Genomic DNA, 14450 nt, shown 5'->3' with positions numbered 1-14450 from the left:
CAACAATGTTGGAGTGTGGTGTGGGTTTCTAGTCTCTTTTTTGTGAGAAGAGTCAAACTTCCCTGATTGAGGAACCTAGCAGGGAGGACCTGTATGATGGTTATCTTCCTTTTGGATGATTTATCTTCCAAACATAAGAGGATAAAGGAAGTTCAAAGAAAGCTTCTCCCTGCATTTGCTGTTTTTCAAATGCCTACATTTCAAAATAATCAGTATGCCAAAGTGGTATATTTTGGGGTGGCATATTCTATCCTTCAACCTTTTGTAAAATTGTTAATGCCTGTACCCTTTAAATTCCATATATTTTTGCATATGGGGCACCCATACCCCAAGTCACCTCTGTGAGCTCTAAATGAATCTGTGATTCTTTATGCTACAGTAAACTAGGATTGCTCTAATTCCAAACTCCACCGATGCTTCTTTTATATTTTGAGTTGAATTTCCTTGTTTTGGCCAATTTATAGTACTCTAAATCTTTAGAATGTGAAGCCACATATACCATGTCAACAAGCATAGAGTTTTCACCCTGCTGCATTTGCTAAGATCTGGCCCAGAGTTGCCTTGTTTTGTTTGGCTTGTGCAATACTGGCCCTTATCATTTTGCTTCCTTTTTAAAAAAATCACTTGTCAACACTCAAAATCAAGAGATTTCATATAAAAACTGAGATTTATGGAGCATTAAAAAATACACAAATAGCTTCCTATCCTTCTGTGCTTTCTTTTTCTACATAGTATTTATTATCATCTATACATTTTACACACTTGGTTCTTGTCTATCCCTTCCCCTGGAATGGATGTATTTCATCTGTCTGCAATTCAAGATGATTTTTTTTTTTTTTTTGCTGTTGAGAAGGTGACCAAGATATTGCATGGCAGTATCATAGGTAATAGGTAAGACTTCTTCCTTTACCCCCTGGTTCTTGAAATTCATTAGACTCAGGGCAAAGTCCTTCTTTCTATCCTTAGAAATAAGCCTGGTATTAATTTACTGATTCATATTGAAAACGAGGTAGAAAGGATCTTATTGCTGTTCATAGTTTCTACAATGTCTTAGAACATATCCTTGTTCTTCAAATACATTGCATTTCTGTCTCCTACAGGATGTGGAATGCTGCATCAACTTTGCTTCCCTAATGGATGTGGTTTGTGTGCACTAGAGGAAGCATAGTGAGAATTTTATGTTTTAGATGCAGTATTCTGATTGCTGCTTCCTACTTCATAACCCCACATGCTTCATAAAATTTATGATAAAAAGAAAGCATTTTAACTCTTCTCGTAGATTTATTTTATTCAACAAATATTTACGGACTACTCCAGGGGATAGTATTCAGCAAGATATTGCCAGTACACATAGATCAGAGTTTACTTTTCACATTGTTTATGTTTTAGTAGTGTTACTATGACCCAGTCTTAATATTATAAAATTAACATGCTATTTTGAAAATATTGTATGAATAGATTGGTAATGGGATTAGGATCTGTATTAAGTGTTGATTAATGTAGCTTTGCAACACTTTAAAAATTTCAGTAAAGGAAATAGGATTTAGAAAGTTATTTTTTCAACTTGTACAAATTCCTGTGTCACCCCACATTTGTGCTTACTTTCAGAATATTGATGATCGCATTACACCATGCTTCTTTTACTATTTTATATAGGATTCAGAAATAAGAAATAATAGTGGAAAGGATGCTCTTATTAATTGGAACTAAAGAACTTGGTATTTTAGTTTGTCTTAGAAATAATTTTTTTAAAGTCTTTACAATTTTTTTTTAATGTTTATTTTGAGAGAGAGAGAGAGACATCCTAAGCAAGGGAGGGGCAGAGAGAGGGGGAGAGAGAGAATCCACAGCAGACTCCATGCTGTCAGTACAGAGCCTCACTTGGGGCTCAGTCTCACGAACTGTGAGATTATGTCTTAAGCTGAAATCAAGAGTCGGATGCTTAACCACCACCTGGGTGCCCCATCTTAGGTACTGTTATGAAAAACCCAACAAACAACCCAAAACCTTGAGTTAGGTGTTTGGTCAGTCATTCCCTGTGAGCCTGCATTTCCTAAATGAAAGTAAAAGGGGTACTTTATTATTATTTAAATTTAGGTAGAATTTACATACAATAAAATTATTATTTACAATTAAATTATTTGACAACTTTTAACAAATGTATGTATATATGTAACACTGAAGAAAAGAATTAAGGAAGACCTTGCCACTCAGTGGAAGTATATATTCATTGAATGGAACACTTGATATTGTTTGTTTGTTCTCTAGAAATTGATCTTCATCCAATGCAATCACAATAAGAATTTCAACAGAATTTTTTCCTAGACATTGGCAAGCTGTTAAAATATTTCATAAACATTTTATATACTCTATGGAGAATATGCAGGAAAAAGCATTTGGTAGAATTCAGCATTCTTTTATGGTAAATAACAACAAAAACTGCAAACTGCAAATAGATGAAAGGCGTTTCCAAAACCTATAGTTAGCATTATACTCAATGAAGAAATGTTGAATGCTTTCCTCCATAGATGGGGAACCAGGCAATGATGTCCATTCTCACACTACTATTCAACATTGTACTATTGGCCCTAACTATCGAAATACAGTCAGTAATAAAATCCCTTAAGGTCAAGAAGGAAGGAGAAAAAGTTTTATTTGAGGATGAATTCATGGTTAAGTGAAAAAATCTAACTACATTGGAGCACCTGGGTGGTTCTCAGTTAAGCATCCAGCTCTTGGTTTCAGCTCAGGTCATGATGCCATGGTTCATGAGTTTGAGCACAGAGCCTGCTTGGGAATTTTCTCTCTCTTTCTCTCCCCCTCTGCCCCTCCTTTGCTTACACTCCCTCTATCGAAGTAAATAAATAAACTAAAAAGCAAAACAAAACAAAAAAACCCAAAAAGCAATTACATGAAGTAATATGTGAAATTAGTAATGTTAAAGGAGACAGTTTAATAGAACATGCATAAGAGCTTTTCACTGAAGACTACAGAAAATAAAAAGAATTGCATGGCAAGTTTCCCAAATTGGTCTATAGATTAAATGCAATCCCAACAAAAATTCTTGTAGAGTTTTTTGGTAGAATTTCATAGTTCAAAAATGTACATGGGAATGTGCATGACCTAGAATAGTCAAATAACTTTTTAAAAGAACAAAATAGGAAGATTTGCACTGCCTGATTTAAAGATAACAATAAAGTTATAATAGTTAGGACAGTACAGTATTGGTAAAAGCATAAACGTGTCAGTAGAACAAAATAGACAATCCAGAAATGGGATGACACAGATAAAATCAGTTAATTTTTGACACAAATACCAAAGCAGTTCTATCGGAAGAAGATTCTTCACCACAAATAGTGCTGAAGCAGCTGTATATTTTTATTCTGCCAAAATAAAAATAAATAACATCAACATTTACCAAGAACAAACATGACCTTGAAAAGGGTCAATGTTTAAACATAACAAATGAAGGGAGTCTGAGTGGCTCTGTTGCTTAAGCATCTGGCTCTTGGTTTTGGCTCGGATCATGATTTCAGTTTGCTGGGTTTGGGCCCCCTGTTGGGCTCTGTGTGGCAGCACAGATCCTCCTTAGGATTCTCTCTCTCTCTCCCTCTCTCTTTCTCTCTCTCTTTCTCTCTCTCTGTCCCTCCCCCACCAGCTCTGTCTCTTTTAAATAAATAAACTTAAAAAAAATTTGGGGTGCCTAGGTGGCTCAGTCAGTTAAGCATTGACTTCGGTCAGGTCATGATTTCATAGTTTGTGAGTTCAAGTCCTGCATTGGGCTCGCTGCTGTAAGCTCAGAGCCTGCTTCAGATCTTCTGTCCCCCTCTCTCTCTGCCCCTCCCCTGCTTGTGCTTTCCCTCTCTCTCTCTCTCTCTCTCTCTCTCTCAAAATAAATAAAAACATTAATAAATAAATGTAACAAATGAAGAAGAAAATATAGGAGAAAATCTTTGGTGCCTTGAAATAGGCAAATATTTCTTACATATAAACTAACAAGCATTTAGCTACAAAAAAAAATTGCCTTTATCATTAAACCTTTTCTTTGAAGAAAACCCTTAAAAAATGAAAGGAAAGCTATGTAAAGGGAAAAATATTCGCTATACATATATTTTACAAAGAAACCATATCCAGAACATAAAAAGAACTTGTGTGACTCAGTAATAAAACCAAAAAAGAAAAAAAAACAATTAAAAATGGGCAAAAAAATTGAACAGACCCTTCACAAAAGCAAATATACAAATGCCAAATTTACTCAAAGTAGATGCTTAAATCGCTCAACAGAAAAAAATGAAAATCACAATTAGATATCACTGTATAGTCACTAGATTGATTATAATTTAATTTTTTCTTCCTTTTCTTCCTTTCTTTCTTTCTTTCTTTCTTTCTTTCTTTCTTTCTTTCTTTCTTTCTTTCTTTTCTTTCTTTCACGAATGCAGTCCCCCGCTACCACAGATTATGCAGTCGAGTAGGCCTCATTTGAGGAAATTGCAGCAGTCAGCACATCTGGAGTGCAATGGATACGCCTTGCCCTGGGAAAACCACCTTAGTGATCATGGTGTCTCCCCTGCTAGATAAGTGTGGATTGATTAAAATTTTAAAACTGACCTTTTCAAGCAAGTGTTGATGAAGATATGACACAATTGGGACTCTTAACTTTTTTTAAAATGTTTATTTTTGAGAAAGAGAGAGACAGAGCATGAGCAGGGAAGGGGCAGAGAAAGAGGGAGACACAAAATCTGAAGCAGGCTCCAGGCTCCCAGCTATTATCACAGAGCCTGACATGGGGCTTGAACTCAAGAACCGCGAGATCATGACCTGAGCCGAGGTTGGATGCTCAACCAAATGAGCCACCCAGGAGCCCCTTGAACTCTTAAACACTAACATGGGGATAAACATCTACAATTACTCTATAAAATTATTTTGAAATTTCTTAGTAAGTTAAATGTGGATGTAGTTTGGGAGTTGGACATTCAGCTTCTAGGTATTTATTAAAGTCCTCACAAATACTTGTACCCAGATGTTTATTTAAAATTTTTTTCTTATACAAATGTTTATAATACCTTTGTTTATAACTCCTCAAACTTGAAACACCACAAATATCCATTAACAAGTAATTGGTTAACCAAAACATGGCATATCCATGCACTGGAATACTATTCGGTAATGAAAACAAATGAATTACTGATAAACCTAGTAACATAGATGAATCTTGAAATTAGTATGCTGAGTGACTCTAGGAAACACCAGTTTCTTTTGTTTGTTTTGTTTTTGGTCATTGTAGATTTCTTTGCATTTTACAGATTACATATATATACACACACACACACACACACACACACACACACACACATGCACACACACACACATGTGTATGTATATAATACGTAATATATTGTTGCAGACTATGAGTCTGGACTTCTCTCTTGTCCATCAAGAGAATGGACACAAAATTGAAAACTAGAGAGGCTGATGTCCGAGAGGCTATGAGAGCTCTGAACAGGGGTTTTTGTCTCCATATTTATTGAGCTCACAAGATATTACCCACGTGGTGAATGTGAAGAAAACAACCAGACAGTATTCATTAACTTGTATGTGTAAGAAGCAAAGGGTCTGGGGGGTAAGTGGAGTTTGTGAGTAAAGTACAATAGTATACTGGACTTAGATGGAAAGTAATTTCCTGCAGGTGGTATAACAAGTTACTTGTGATCCCATTACAATAGCTCACTAGCTGACCTCAGGTGGTTTTGCCCCGTGGTGGTGGTTTTCTGCCCTAAGCTTTTTTTTTTTAACCCATTTTTGTAAGTAGAACCTATTTCCCCACAATATATAATATATATAATAATATATGTTACATGTATATATAATAATATGTATTATATACATATGTAATAGTTTATATTATATACATATAATATGTATACACAAACACACATAAATACATGTATATGTATATATGCCATATATATGTCATACATATGTCCACCTAGGCATTTATCAATTTTGTTATATTTTTGAAATAACCAAATTTTGGCGTTATGGTTTTCTTTTACTTTTAGTATGTTTTCTATTTTACTGATTTGGACATTTTTGATTAATCTTTTGTTTTTATTATGTTGCTTATTTATTTTTTTCATTTATTCTTGCTAGTTTCTTGTGAAGGTAGCTTTATTCTTTGTTAACATAAGCGTTTTAAGGGTATAAATTTCCCTCTTAGGACTGCTTTCACAACATTCCCAAAATTTTGAAAAATTATGTTTTATTAATATTCACTTAGAAACATGTATGGTTTTCTTTGCAATTTGTTCCTTTACCCATAGGTTTCTCAGTATTTGGGAATGTTTTAGCTGTCTTATTGTTGGTTTACAATTCAGTCTCATGATAGTTGGAGAGTCTCTTCTGTATGTTTGCATCCTTTGAAATGTGTGGCTCAGGGCATAGTCTCTCCTGGTGGATGTTACATGTGTTCTTGAAAAAAGTGAATTGTGTAAGTTTTGTGTGCTATCTAAATGTCACTTAGTTGAAGTTGATTGATAGTCTTATTCCAATCTTTGATATTACAGCTGAATTTTTTCCCACTTGTTCTAACTTGATCAAGATATCATGGATAGAAGGGTGTTAAAATCTCCAATAATGATTGTCGGTTTATCTCTTCCCCCCTTTGGTTCTGTAAGGTTTGCTTTATGTGTCTTGAAGTTCTTTTATTAGGCAAATAGCATTTAGTTTGCTACTATCTTCTTGATGAATTGATGAGTTGTTATTATAAAGTAAACCTTTCTATTTGTGGTAATGTTTTGTCTTAAAGTATACTTTTGTGAGATTAATATACACACGAGTTTACTTTTGCTTATTGCTTCCATGGTATATTTTCCCCATAATTTACTTTAAATCTATACCTGTGCTTATATTCAAAGTGCATATTTAGAAAAAAAAGATTTAGTTGGATATTGATTTTTTTAATCAATTTTTCCTCTTAGTTGGAGTGTTTAATCCATTCATATAAGTAAATAAACTCACAATGTACCTAATTGGGCTTATCTGTAATGTTAATGTTTGTTTCCTATTTGTGCTTTTGTTCCTGCTCTTTTGTTTCTTTTTCCCTGCCATCAGTACACACACACACACACACACACACGTGCACGCACACACACATTTAAGTACATACACATATACACACATTTTAGTATTTCATTCTTTCTTCTCTGATGGCTTTTTAAGTCCTAGTACCTTGTACAGTTGACCTTTGCAAATGTGAGGGATAGGGGTGTTGATTCCCTTGATAGCTGAAAATCCACGTGTAATTTTGACTTCCCAAAACCTTAACTACTAATAGCCTACTATTGGCCAGACTCCTTACTGGTAACATAAACAGTGGATTAACACATATTTTGTGTTATATATATTATATACTGTATTCTTACAATAAAGTAGGCTAGAGAAAAGAAAATGTTACAACAAAATCATAAGGAAAGTGTATTTACTGTATTTAGTGTTTATTGCAAAAAATCTGTGTATAAATGGACCTGTGTAGTTCAAATCATATTCTCTTTTGTGATGCTGGTGTATTACAATTTATCTTTAATTTTTCAACTTAGTTGAATATTTTACCACTTCACATATAACGTAAGAATATTATAATAAAATAATTCCACTTACTATTACCCATTCTCTAATCCACTGCTGTCCTATATTTTACTTACACATATGTCATGAACTCTACAATATATTGTTACTTTTGTTTAGTGAGTTTTCTTTAAAAAATAAGAAGGAAAAGTAGTCTTTTAAATTTACCCATATATTTACTTCTCTTTGTTTTCTTCATTTATTTTTGTTCAAATGAATTCTCATCAGGTATTATTCCCTTCACCATGCATGACGCATTTTCTTGGCATCTCTTAGGAGTCTGCAGATGAATTCTTAGCCTTGTTTTATCTGAAAAAGGACTTTCACTTTGTCAAGGATATTTTTACCAGATACAGAATTCTTGTTGACAGTGTTATTTTATATCCAGAAGTTAAAAGGTGTCATTTTATTGTTCACTGGATTCCATTATTCTTGTGTTTTTCTTGAATATATTGTTTCTCTTTTCCAGGGCTTTTTTATCTTATTGTTTTTCTTTTTTTAAGGTTTCCACAATTTGACTACGAGGAACTTAGTTTTGCATTTCTTTGTGTTTGTATTTTTGGGTTTTGATAAACTCCTCCAAATATGTGGGCTGGTCTTCCAGTCATAGCTAGAAATATCGTGGCCAGTGATTGTTCAAATATGTTTTCTGTTTCATTCTCTCTTTACCTTTTGTGAGGTTTCACTTAAACATAGATCACTACACTATCCATAAGTCTTTGAGAACTATTTCTTTTCAATGCTTTTTTTTTCACTGTGCTTCAATTTGTATAACTACTATTATTCTATCTTTATGTTCATTGATTCTTTTCCTTGTGTCCAATCTATTGATCATATCTAATGAGTTTTTTATTTCAAATACTATATTTTTCAGTTCAAGGATTTTCATTGTTTTCTTTTTTTTTTTAATTTTTAATTTCCTATATTTTCATCTCTTCACTTCGCATACTTCATTTTCCTATGCTTTCTTTAGCAGATTTAATTTCAAAGTATGGGTCACCTCTAGATCTATTTCTATTTCATATTTCTTCTTTTAATCATTGTAATATTTTCTGGGTTGTCTTATTATAGTTGATTAATAGACATTGTGGATAACACATTGTAGAGACCCATTTTTCCTTTGTCTTTCTTTGAAAAATGCTACCTTTTGTTTTGAAAGGCAATTAAATTACTGGTAGATCACTTGGTCACGGCGGGGCTGTTGGAATGGTTCATTTCAGTTTTGCCTTTACTATTGGGATAGATTTCTTAGTTGTGGAACATGATCTTCACTCATAAGTTGTAGTCTTAATAGAATTTCAGTGTATAACTGTTAAGTATTTATCAAGCCTCTATCACCCTGACGGATTGAATTCCTAAGTCTGTGTCCCAGGTGGTGGGCAGCTTCTGAAATCACCAGTTAATTTCTTTAAACTCTCAGCTCTTGTTTTTCCTGGACCTCTTAGACTTTCTCTAAGTTCAGGAGTCACTTAAGAATTTTAGCAGAGTTCATACTTAGATTTTAGGATCTCTTCTGTGGATCCCATCTTTATCGGATTTTCCCTTTAACTTTCTTCTCTTTTGGAAGCCTTGAACTCTTAATGCCTGACTAGTCATCCCAGTAAAACTAGTATGTTCTGATGAAGCTGTATCATCTACTTCAACAGACCTGGAGACTTCGCTGAAGGTGGGGAATACATACATTTGGGTCTCATCTTAGTTCCCTTTTTTTCAGATTTCCTAACACCTATAGTTACTACCTGGTCTCCAGTGTTTTTGAACAATAGTTTTGTAATATTTTGTATACCATATAAAATTGCTCTTGGTAGGAGAGTTTTCTAATATAAGCTACCTTGTCATTACCTGAAACCAGAACAAATTTAATATTTTTGTTACAGAGTTCTGAATGGAATTTTAAATCTCGGGATTGTGGTCAAAGTCTCCAACTTGAGGACAGTATATACTAAATAATCTTCAGATGTTCACCAAACCTAATATGGATAGCATAACTCCTCAATCAATAAGTAAAATTTCAAGAGAACCACTCAGAGATTGGGAATGGCTACACACAGGAAAAATTGGTAAATAATTATTTGCTTGGATATTTCCTTAGGAGATAACAATTGCTGATGTATCTCTGGGCTGTTGATACATGCAAAGGAATAGGACCGAGAAAGCAGTGATTGAATTAAAATATAAAATCCAAATTTCTTCCTTGCTGATTCAAACTGTTTAATGTGCTAGGTACATGACACTGATTTTATCATGAGGATCTAAGATGATACATGTGAAAAATGAAACATGGACTGGTCTCAGGAGTGAGCTTTGCCAAAACAGAGTTGTGGAGTGGGTACTGTAATCTGGTTATTCCTACTGTGAACCCATTCAATTCAACGATATATTTTAGGTGTGTGTAATATAGTCGAAGTACTTACTCTTTAACAATTGATTTTTTTTTCAATTGCCAAATAATTTATATAGTAGGCATAATTTACAAGTATAAGGCAGAAGTAGAAATCTACCATTTCCAATTCATTGATATTAAGTAATCATGTGTTATAAAGAGAAAACAAATGCAAATTGTTGGATTCTGAGGCAAAGGTTACATTGTTGGTATCTTTAATTTTTGTGCATTCAGTTTGAAAAACATTTTTATTTTGTTTCTGGTTTATCTTACTTAACTTTTAAAACCTTGAAAATTGACTGAAGAGTGTACTTTTAACATCTTAAGTCTGTGCCTCTGTTGTTCGATACCTGTATTGTTGAAAATTTCAGGCTAGTGTCTGAATCGCTGAGGTTTATCATGATAAATTGTGTGCAGACTCTATTTTCTGGACCTCAGTGTCTTGTCCTATAAACCATGAGAAGTGGACTTGATCTCTGAGGTCCCTCTCTTTTTATGAATCTCTCACTGCCACCTGCTGAGTTTTTATAGACAAATGCTGGTTTCAACCAACACTACTGTTCCGAAGAATTCTGGATAAACACTTGAAGGGTGAAGGGGCAATTTGGATGACTCATCCACACTTCTAGACTGGTTAGTTTGATACCAGTGACCACAACACATGAAAACACTGCTGTGAGGTGATGACAGGACTTTTCTCTAAGCATTTTGTCACATAACTTTCGGATGAACTTATTTGAAAAAACTTTTCCATCTTTAAGGCCTTTTTGTCACACTCACAGACACAAACATACACACAGCTGTTGTGTTTACAAATCTAATTGTTTTGCTAATAGTATAGAGAAGTGGTCTTCAACCAGGAGACTTTTTTTTCCTTTAGGTGGCACCTGGCAATATCATGGACTTTTTTATTTGTCATGGTTGGGGAATGTGAGTTATCAGCATCTACTGGGTAGGTATCAGGGATGCTGCTGAAAATTCTACAATGTGTAGTGCAGTCTCATAATAAAGAATTATCTGACCTAAAATAACCACAGTGTCAAGTTTGGGAAACCCAGACCTAGAGAGAAAAGTTTTAGATTGATGGTAGCCAAGCCAAATCCATGTGAAGCAAATAATAAAATTCAATTCAACAATATATGTTAGGCATTTGTAATGTAGTTTAAGTACTTACTGTTTAATAATTTAATAATTATAACCATATTTTAATTAATAAATTAATACTTAATTATTTTAACATTTAATTAATATTTAATATCAATATTAATAAACAATCAAATATTAATAAGTATATAAATATAATAAATATAAATATAATCAATAAATAATTAATTTAACATTTCAAAAGTTAATCAATTCAATTAATATTTAATAATTGTAATTATATACAATTACATATAATTATAATTGTTTATAATATAATTATAAATTATGATTATAATATATGATTAAAATATGGTTATATTATAATTATAATTTAATAGTATATGATTAAAATATGAGTATATTATAAATAATTATAATTTAATAATTGATTTTTATAGATTGTGTTGCCTTTCTCCATTTTTTTTTGTCACATTGCTAGCTGCCTACTCTATAAGGAAAAATCTAGTACTTTGATCCCTTTCTTCCCTTTTGTCTTTCTATGTTTACTATTTATTCATAAAGGGAGTCTTCATTTCTAATCATAAACTGAAGTTATGCTGTAACGGGGATTAGTATGAGCAAAAGGGCAATGCTACACTCGAAAAATGTCAGAATATAGGGCACACAGTTTTCTTGTCTTCATTCCAAGGGGATGGAGGAGCTATCTGTCCCTCACGATGGTAGATGGCAGCAGGTTAAATCAAGGCCTTGGTCACACAGTATTTAAAAATAGCAAGAACAGAAGGAGGCCAAAATGCAAAGATATTTGGGATACTGATCTTAGGTAAATTTTGTTTAAACTGAAAGGTGAATCCACAGAGCCATCTGAATTCAAGCAAGTTAGTGAGTAATATAAGGACTTTTATATAGGAACTGACGGAACGTTTCTCTAGAATCTGTGGGGCATCACTTCTCTTTGCATGTAGAGCTTCACAGGATCAGAGATTTCATATGAGTTTGTACTGTGTTCACAGTTAAGGTCTGCCATGAACTAGTTATGTGAAATTAGAAATTTGTTCTCAATTGTTTTCTCATCTGGAAGTGGACTTAATATACCATTTGGGTCATAAAGATGTTGTCAAGAGTAAACAATGTAAAATAGGTAAAAATTACAGCATGACGCATAATTGAGTAAATTATCAGTAATCGTGACCCATAGTTATCAACAGTTATACTCCAAGTGACTGCACATTTTTAAAAATTTTTAAATTTATTTATTTACTTAGAGAGAGAGTGAGAGAGAGATAGAGAGCCTGAGTGCAAGCGGACGAGAGGCAGAAAGGGAGGGAGAGAGAAAATGCTGTCAGCACAGAGCTCGATGCAAGGCTTGATCTTAGCAACTGTGAAAGCATGACCTGAGCCAAAACCAAGAGTCAGATGCTTAACTGACTGAGCCACCCAGGCACCCCTGATCTTCCCTTTTCACGCACCCCTGATCTCTTCCTCACTTTTATCATATCTTTGTTTAAACATCTTAATTTCAAGTATGGCCTTTTTCTGGCTGTTTAAACCTCTAATATGTCTTAGTATTTTGTATATCCCTTCTGGCTTTTTTTGGTAATAGTTAACATTGTTATACAACATTTAATTTGTTTTTATTTCTTAATTTTTGTCTTCTGCAATAATATAAACTTTTTCAGGTCAAGGAGTATTTTGTCTATTTTATACATCATGGTATCCTCAGAGTCTATAACCTGGTACAGAGCAGGCACTCAACTGCTCAGTATTTGTGGATGAATGAATAAATAACAAAATTTGTTCTGCAAGGAAATGATGTAGCCCTCTATCTTTCTAACCTGTGCATGTTCTTTTTTTCTCATTGGCAGTTGAATTATCCCAAGCTTTCTTGTACTATGACAATTATTGACAATTTATTATGACAATAGGAAAAGCACTTTAATTTCTATTTGACAGAAAGGGTTCATTACACCGTGATGGGATAATATTTTGAAATAGGAACTGGTGGCCTTTCTCTTTGTATTTCCTATAAACCTGACCTATTTCCCACTTGGTCAGGAGCCAGAACTTGCCACATCCATGCCTTAGGAAAAGTTTGTTACAGCTGAGAAGAGGAGTAACAGTTTAGGTTTCAAAATCATAGGACCCAAGGGAACTCAAAGCTATGAAAACATGTAGCAACTCAGAGCAAGATTTCCTTCCCTTGTAAGTAGCATAGATTCCCTGGGTGATGGGGAATTGGAGAGTCAGGGGCAGAATTAACAGGGAATAGGTGGCAGGAGAGAAAGGGAGATGTTTACCTTGGCTCTCTGTTGGCATAGCAATTCCAGATAGATTTGAAAATGCAAGTACAGAGAGAACCCATGCTTCATTTTCTGACTAGTAATCAAGACAGAAGAAGGGCTCTAGAGTGAAAATGGCCATGTGGTTGACCTGGGAAGATGGACCTGAGACACCCTGACCCCCTCATGACATTACTGTGATCTTGGCAAACTCACCTCTGCATCCCATACCCTTTCATTTCCTGCTTTCAGGATGTCCATCACTCTTTGTTAGCATGACCAAGTTTTCATGGGCTGCTGCTGTTTTGTGGGCTCCTCACTCATGACTGCCCAAAGATGCTTCCTCTCTTCTCTGTGAGAGGAAAATGGCCCTCATGTCCTTAATGTACAAATCCCCTTTGTTGACATCAAGTCTTATTTCTAGAAGGCACTTCCATTTTATGAAAATCTCTCCTGCAAGTCTATGTAGTATTTACTTTTCACTCTCTTGTGAATAGTTCTTTCTTGATAAGAAAAGTAGAGAATTTTCTAATATAGTTGGGATTTTTACTCCAATTATTCTAGGCCCATGGTTTTGTGTAAGGCTCATCTTCTGACATACCAGAAGCAGTGCAAACCAGTGAGATTTTTTGCATTTGCTCTTCTGGAAATTTCTTTACTTCAACCAGTACTCTTTTGGAGTGAAAAACTTTTCTTTCCCCCTGCATTATTAAAACCTTCCCTCAACAGAGAATTATCTAGCAATCCATGTCCCCAGCCCATCTCCAAAGCCTCATTGGGTTTATTGGCAGGTGAAATGGTTTGCAGATCTTAGGATGTGGAAAGAATGGCTGATTTCCCTGTCAACTGTGTTAACATGTCCTTTCTTCATTTTCTGGTTCATTGCCTGCTGCCTGCCTTGTTGCCTTACAATTGGGCTCAGGAGTATCAAGATAACCAGTTATTTCAGTGGTCTCTTATGATTGGATATGCCACATTTCTGCCAGAATACTGCATGCTGGCTATGTTTCTAGCCATTGCATCTCTGATTGGGAGTCAATTTCCACTTGTTGGCTGAT

General features: G+C 34.3%; 2 pseudogenes; one reads left to right on the top strand and one right to left on the bottom strand.

Annotated features, from left to right (window-relative positions):
- The window catches only part of LOC122217165, a 368936-nt pseudogene that overhangs the window by 68107 nt on the left and 286379 nt on the right, over window positions 1–14450 (top strand).
- LOC122203060 lies at window positions 4429–4582 on the bottom strand (annotated as a pseudogene).

Source organism: Panthera leo, chromosome A1, assembly GCF_018350215.1.
Source record: "Panthera leo isolate Ple1 chromosome A1, P.leo_Ple1_pat1.1, whole genome shotgun sequence".
NCBI classification, from domain to species: Eukaryota; Metazoa; Chordata; class Mammalia; order Carnivora; family Felidae; genus Panthera; species Panthera leo.
Note: the sequence above shows the minus strand (reverse complement) of the source record. Positions and strands in the feature narration are given on the sequence as shown.